This window comes from Gavialis gangeticus, unplaced genomic scaffold (assembly GCF_001723915.1).
Source record: "Gavialis gangeticus isolate Ggan-Ray unplaced genomic scaffold, GavGan_comp1, whole genome shotgun sequence".
Taxonomy (NCBI): Eukaryota; Metazoa; Chordata; order Crocodylia; family Gavialidae; genus Gavialis; species Gavialis gangeticus.
Window position 1 is genome coordinate 51,204,639 of NW_017728995.1, and position 5,884 is coordinate 51,210,522.

The 5,884-nt window shown below is 40.8% G+C and overlaps 1 pseudogene; it reads right to left on the minus strand.

The window, feature by feature from the left end:
* Positions 1–1,478: 1,478 nt before the first annotated feature.
* Positions 1,479–5,137, minus strand: LOC109287793 (annotated as a pseudogene).
* Between the last annotated feature and the right edge of the window lie 747 nt (positions 5,138–5,884).

Here is a 5,884-nt window from a genome sequence, read left to right on the forward strand (position 1 = left end):
AATACTATCTGAGCACCTTACTTTGTAATGCATTTCCTTCAGAAGGCTCTGTGAGGTAGTGAAATACTATTTTATCACTGTATTACAAAACTGAGGTGCAGACTGGATGATATGATTTGCCCAAGGTCACAAAGGAAATCTGAGGTAGGACCAATGTTTAAATGTCCTGCCTCTAAAGGCTGGTTTGGGCACAGAGGCTGTACTCTGGCGATCCCTGTAGTTAGGACCTTTTTATTTAGTCGTTGGTAAAGGATAACGCAGCATTGCTTCAAACAACTGAGCTTCTAAGCTTTGCGACTGGCTCCCTTAAAATGGACATTTTATATTTGAAGGGTTCCTTCATCAGAAATATGCTCTCCAGAAATGTGACCTTTTGTAGGCAGAAAGAAGTGTGGTTTCCTAACCCTTTTAGTTTTTGGAACAGTTCTCTGGAGCATGCTGGCCTTTCCAGGTATTTTACAACTTGCACTGCAGCAGCTAGCTGTGGTCAAAGGGCAGAAAACTGGAGTGGAAACTTCTTGAGTGCCACTTCTGCTATTTCTTCCTCCAGCACCACCCTACCTGAAAGAACTTGCTTCATGGTTTCTCATAACTGATGTTGTCTGGTAGATAATTGCTGTCACTTAAAACAGGAATAAGAAGGTTGGCAGTTAACTTCAATTTTAATTAGGGAAAACTCATTGCTCCCCACTTGGCTTCAGCAGTCAATTTTGATGTTCTCTGCTTATAAATGGCATTTATCCTGCCTACATTCATTCCCATCTGGTAAGGCTGTGTAATGCCCATTCTTTTGTTTCTTTCACTGCAAACAGAACCTCACTAATGTGCACCTGAAAGCCATGCTGCTCTTTGCAAGTAGAATTTAAAAAGTAGAGGATCATCATAGAATGGACTTGATTGGTTTGTGTTGGCAATTATAGTTTAGTTGAAATGTCCAGCAAAAACAGTTGTAATTTGAAGTTTTAAGTTTCTATTTTGCAATTCAGTTTTTTTTTCTTTCATGAGCTTACTGGGCACATCTACATGTGATGCTACATCACCATAGCACGTGCTACGGTGATATAGTGACAGCGGTCACAAACTGTGATGCCAGCATTAATGTCACTATAGCAATGCACTCCCTCATTATAGTGCATTGCTATGGCAACATAGCAGCTAAAAATAACCATGAATGGTGTGCACAGTGCAGTACAGGCTGTTACTGCACTGTCATTTAGTACTTCTTTAATAAGTACTAAACAATGGTGCAGTCACAAAGGTGCCGTAGGGACATCCACTATCTCCAACCCCAACCTGCTGCAGAGGAGATTTTGGGAAAGAGGAGGTTTGTCTAAGGGTAGGGCTGGTCCAAAGGTACTTGGCGCCCTAGGCGAGCTGTGTACCTCAGCATCCCCACCACTTCCAATATAGAGGAAAATAAGAAGTCTAGTTTGATCATGTACTTATTTGATATTCAAAATGAACAATAAAGTAATAAAAACAATTTTTTTATTGTTTCACACTTTTCATTAACCCTTACACAATTATACTGCAAAAACTCTAATAGAATTTATCAGACATGTACATTTAACAGAAAATCCTTGTGAACATTCGTGTAAAAAATTAGTACTTTGCTTTTTGTGCTTTCAGTTTCACAAATCCATCAACAAGTTCTTCAAGGCAAAGTTTTCCAGCTATTTCACGTTGTATCAACACAGTGGCCAGTCCAGCAAGTCTGTCTTGCAGAGTAGAAGAACGAAGGTATATCTTTAGCTTCTCAAAGCTAAAATTGATACGTTCTCCACTAGCAACAGAAAGTGGGAGGGTCAAGAGAATGCGGAGCGCAATGAAGATGTTGGGAAAACTGTCTGTCAGTTTATGTTCAGAAATAAACTTCAGTACATCTTGAGGTGTAAGACATTTTGGAAGTCATTGTGAAATAGCCTGCAGTTCGCTGCACTAGTCTGCAGCATCAGTATCTTTAGAATTTCCATGCTGTAATGCCGACTCTAGCTTCAAGCAATGTTGCATTGTCTGTTTTGATGTCTTATTTTGCAAACTGTGGACATTGTAGAGGAAACCAAAGACTGAATCAAGCTGCTGTATCTGTTCAAATCACTCTTTAACCCACTATATTGCAGTATCAAGGTCTGCAAAATAGAAGTTTATTTTGAATTTTTGTTTTGGGTCCTGAACTGACTTGTCTTTTGCTTCATATGTGAACTGTTGTTTCTTTCTCCGAATGCGTACTGGTTCTGCTTCAAAGTTTGTTGGTAGCTCTAACTCTTCAGCAAGCTCACAAGCATCTACCAATGTCTTTTCAAACGCTTTATCACTCCTGCATTCCTCCAGAAACTTTTTGGTTTGTTTCAGTTGTTGGATAGCAGAATGTATGTCAAAGTCCTTTGCCTAAAGTTGCTTACTCGTAAGGTTGATCTCAAAAAGGAAGTTATACCACAAAATGAGTGAAACCACAAGTTAGAATTCAGAAAGGCCATTTGCAAGAGCTTCTGCATATTGCTAGGTGATCCTGTGAAGGTAGTATCATCAGAAATTTCAATTAGTGCGTCAAGCTCATAGCGAAGAGGCTTCAAGGCATCTATTCGACTCTCCCATCTTGTTTCTCTCAGTGGTTTCACAATTAGAGAAGGCACATGGCGGCTAAGAACTTCCCAATGGCGTGTTGAACCTGAGAAAAACACACAAATGCGTTGCACTAGGTCAAAGAAACGACTTGCCTCCAAACAACATCTGGCAGCATCATTGACAACCAAATTCAGAGTATGTGTACTACAAGGAACAAAAAAGGCCTGAGGACTAATTTATATTATTCTCCTTTGTACACCATTATCTTTACCCTTCATATCACTCCCTTGGCCAAGTAAGTTCTCAGCAGATAATGACATTCTTTCAAGCTCTTCTAAAATGCTCTCAGTCATAAAAGCACCAGTTGTCTCCTTCAATGGTACAACACCCCCAGAATGTTCCTTTATGATCACTTCAGCATTATCTACATCTGCAGATTTTGCCACATCTACAAAGTGAATGATCATTGTGATATGCTCAACATGACTCGCATCTTGTGTACAGTCCAGAATTATTGAAAAGTATTTTGCAGAATGGGCAGCTTCTAAGATTTTGTCTTTAACAGCATTTGCTAGTAGTTGAATCTGTTCATTCTGCAGCCTTTTCCAAAGGTAATGAACATGTGTTTCATGGTCACTTATTTTACGCAGATGCTCCTTCATGACTGTATCAAACAAAGCTAGATATTCAATAAATTTTAAGAAGTTTCCATTACCAGTCCTGTATAATTTTTCATTTGTCTGGCAGAATCCCAGGTTTTACCTACTGAGAGCTCTCACTAGATTCATAGATTCTAGGGTTGGAGGGGACCTCAGTGGGCCATCTAGTCTGACCCCCTGCCCCTGGCAGGCAAGAAAAGGGTCACCAAACCTGGGGTCAGGTGAACCCAGCCAGGTGCCTGTCCAGTCACCTCTTGAAGATCCCCAAGGATGGGGAGAGCACCACCTCTCTTGGAAGCCCATTCCAGATCCTAGTAACCCTGACCACGAAGAACCTTTTTCTAATGTCCAGTATAAACCTTTTCTCCAGTAGCTTATGGCCATTGTTCCTTGTTGTTCCCAGGGGTGCCCTGGTAAACAGATTGTTGCCTACTTCATGTTGCTCTCCTTTTATGAATTTTTACACTGCCACAAGGTTCCCCCTCAACCTTCTCTAGGAGAGGCTGAAGAGGTTAAGGTCCCTTAGCCTTTCCTTGTAGGGCCTTCCCTGCAGGCCTCTAATCAGATGAGTGGCTCTTCTTTGGACCCTCTCCAACTGCGGCGTCCAGAACTGGACACAGTACTCCAACTGTGGCCTGACCAATGCCGCATAGAGAGGGAGAATCAACTCCCTGGACCTGTTTGTGAAGCACCTACGGATGCACGACAAGGTACGATTGGCTCTGCTGACTACTTCATCACTTTGATGGCTCATGTTCATCCTGGAGTCTACAGTGACTCTAAGATCTCTTTCTGCCTCAGTGATGCTGAGAAGGTCACTCCCACTCCCCCCCACCCCGCCATAGGTATGATGGCAGTTCTTTCTCCCTAGATGCAGCACTTTGCACTTGTCCTTATTGAATAGAATCCTGTTGCTCTCTGCCCACTTCCCGAACCTGTCTAGATCAACCTGGATATGGTTCATCCTCTCCAGGGTTTTAGCTTCACCCCATATTTTTGTGTCATCCACAAATTTGGACAGGGTGCTTCCCACTCCTTCATCCAGATCACTGATGAAGATGTTGAACAGCACTGGCCTCAGAACTGAGCCCTGGGGGACTCCACTACACACATTTTTCCAAGTTAACACTGACCCATCCACCACCACTCTCTGAGTGCGACCCTTGAGCCATTTTGCTATCCAGTCTACCGTATGATCATCCAAGGCAAATCTCCTCAGTTTATTTATAAGGATGGTACGGCATACCATATCAAAAACCTTTTAAAGCAGTCAGTTGCTTCAATATTTGCTGCCAGTATTCTTCTTCTTGCTTGATCCCATGTAAATTTTCTTCATCAATAGTTTTCTGTTTTTTCAATTGCAGTCCAAGTTCTTTCCATTTTTGGACATTTTCCATATGTTCACTATTTTTTTAATGAGAAGACAGAATGTCAGAGATGTTTTTCCAGTCCTTTGAACCATTTTCAGTAAGTGAGGTTGCATCAATTACTTTCCTGCTAAACAGCTTGCAGCAGAAGAAAATAATGTTTCTTATGATACTGAATATTGATGCATATGCTCAACATGACTCGTATCTTGTGTACAGTCAGTATACTGGATGCATTTCTTCCCCATTGGTGAGTTTCCTCTTGTAATGATATGCAGAGAATTTTCTTTTATTTCCATCTTTAGGGAAGTGAAATTCCTGAACTTGTTCAGGTCCATGTTCCACCAGCATTTCTCGCACACAGTCATCACATCTAGGCCATGTAGCAGGGTCACCAAACCGTAACATATGTACCTTCTGCTCTCTTATTATCTTTATTTACCTCAACTTCAGCACGTGTGTCTGTAGGTGAATACATTTTTTCGATTTCAATGTCAGTTTGATGCTGTGAGCTGCTTTCATCTTGATGTTGTGAACTGCTTCCATCCTGATGTGGGTGAAATTGAAGATATTTCAGGAAGGAGCCCTCTTGCTTTGCTTGTTCTTTTGCCCATTCAACTTTTCATTTATGATACTGAGCTCCAAACAGTTTTTTTCTATCTGCCATGGTACCATTCCCCTGGAACAGTTTAAAACTGTTTTAAATAAATTATCGGTACAGAGAACAATCAATCTAAGTACAATTTCAAAGAAAATTCTGACTGTGATGACATTATTAATGTGGACAATTGATTAAATTATCATAGAAGAAATATGGCTAGGCACTGCCTGAAGTGCCTTAATGGGTGAACTGCCCCTGCAATCGGGAAGGTATTTGTTAGGATGTATGACTAAGGGTGTAAACATGGTAACTGGTTATCTAATATTGGTCAAGACTGCATGGTCAAACAGATGTTTTCCTGTTTATTAAGGAGCTTTGTGAACTAAGTATTATTTCCTGTGTACAGTACTCTACTAATTGACATCTTTTATCTAGTAAGTAGCTAGGTTCTCCCAGCAAATTAATAGTTCCTTAGCATGTTCCTCTGCAAAGTAAATCATCATTGTCCATTGAGTAGTTACATTTACTTATCTCACATATCCCGTCAGATTTCTGGGCCGACCAACCTTACATGTTCTGTACACACAGTCATACAACTATTTCCTTACATAATGATACAGGTGTTCTATAATGAACTAATGAAAGAATATCTCTTGAGCTTGCTAGCAATTAATTAACACTCATTCCACATT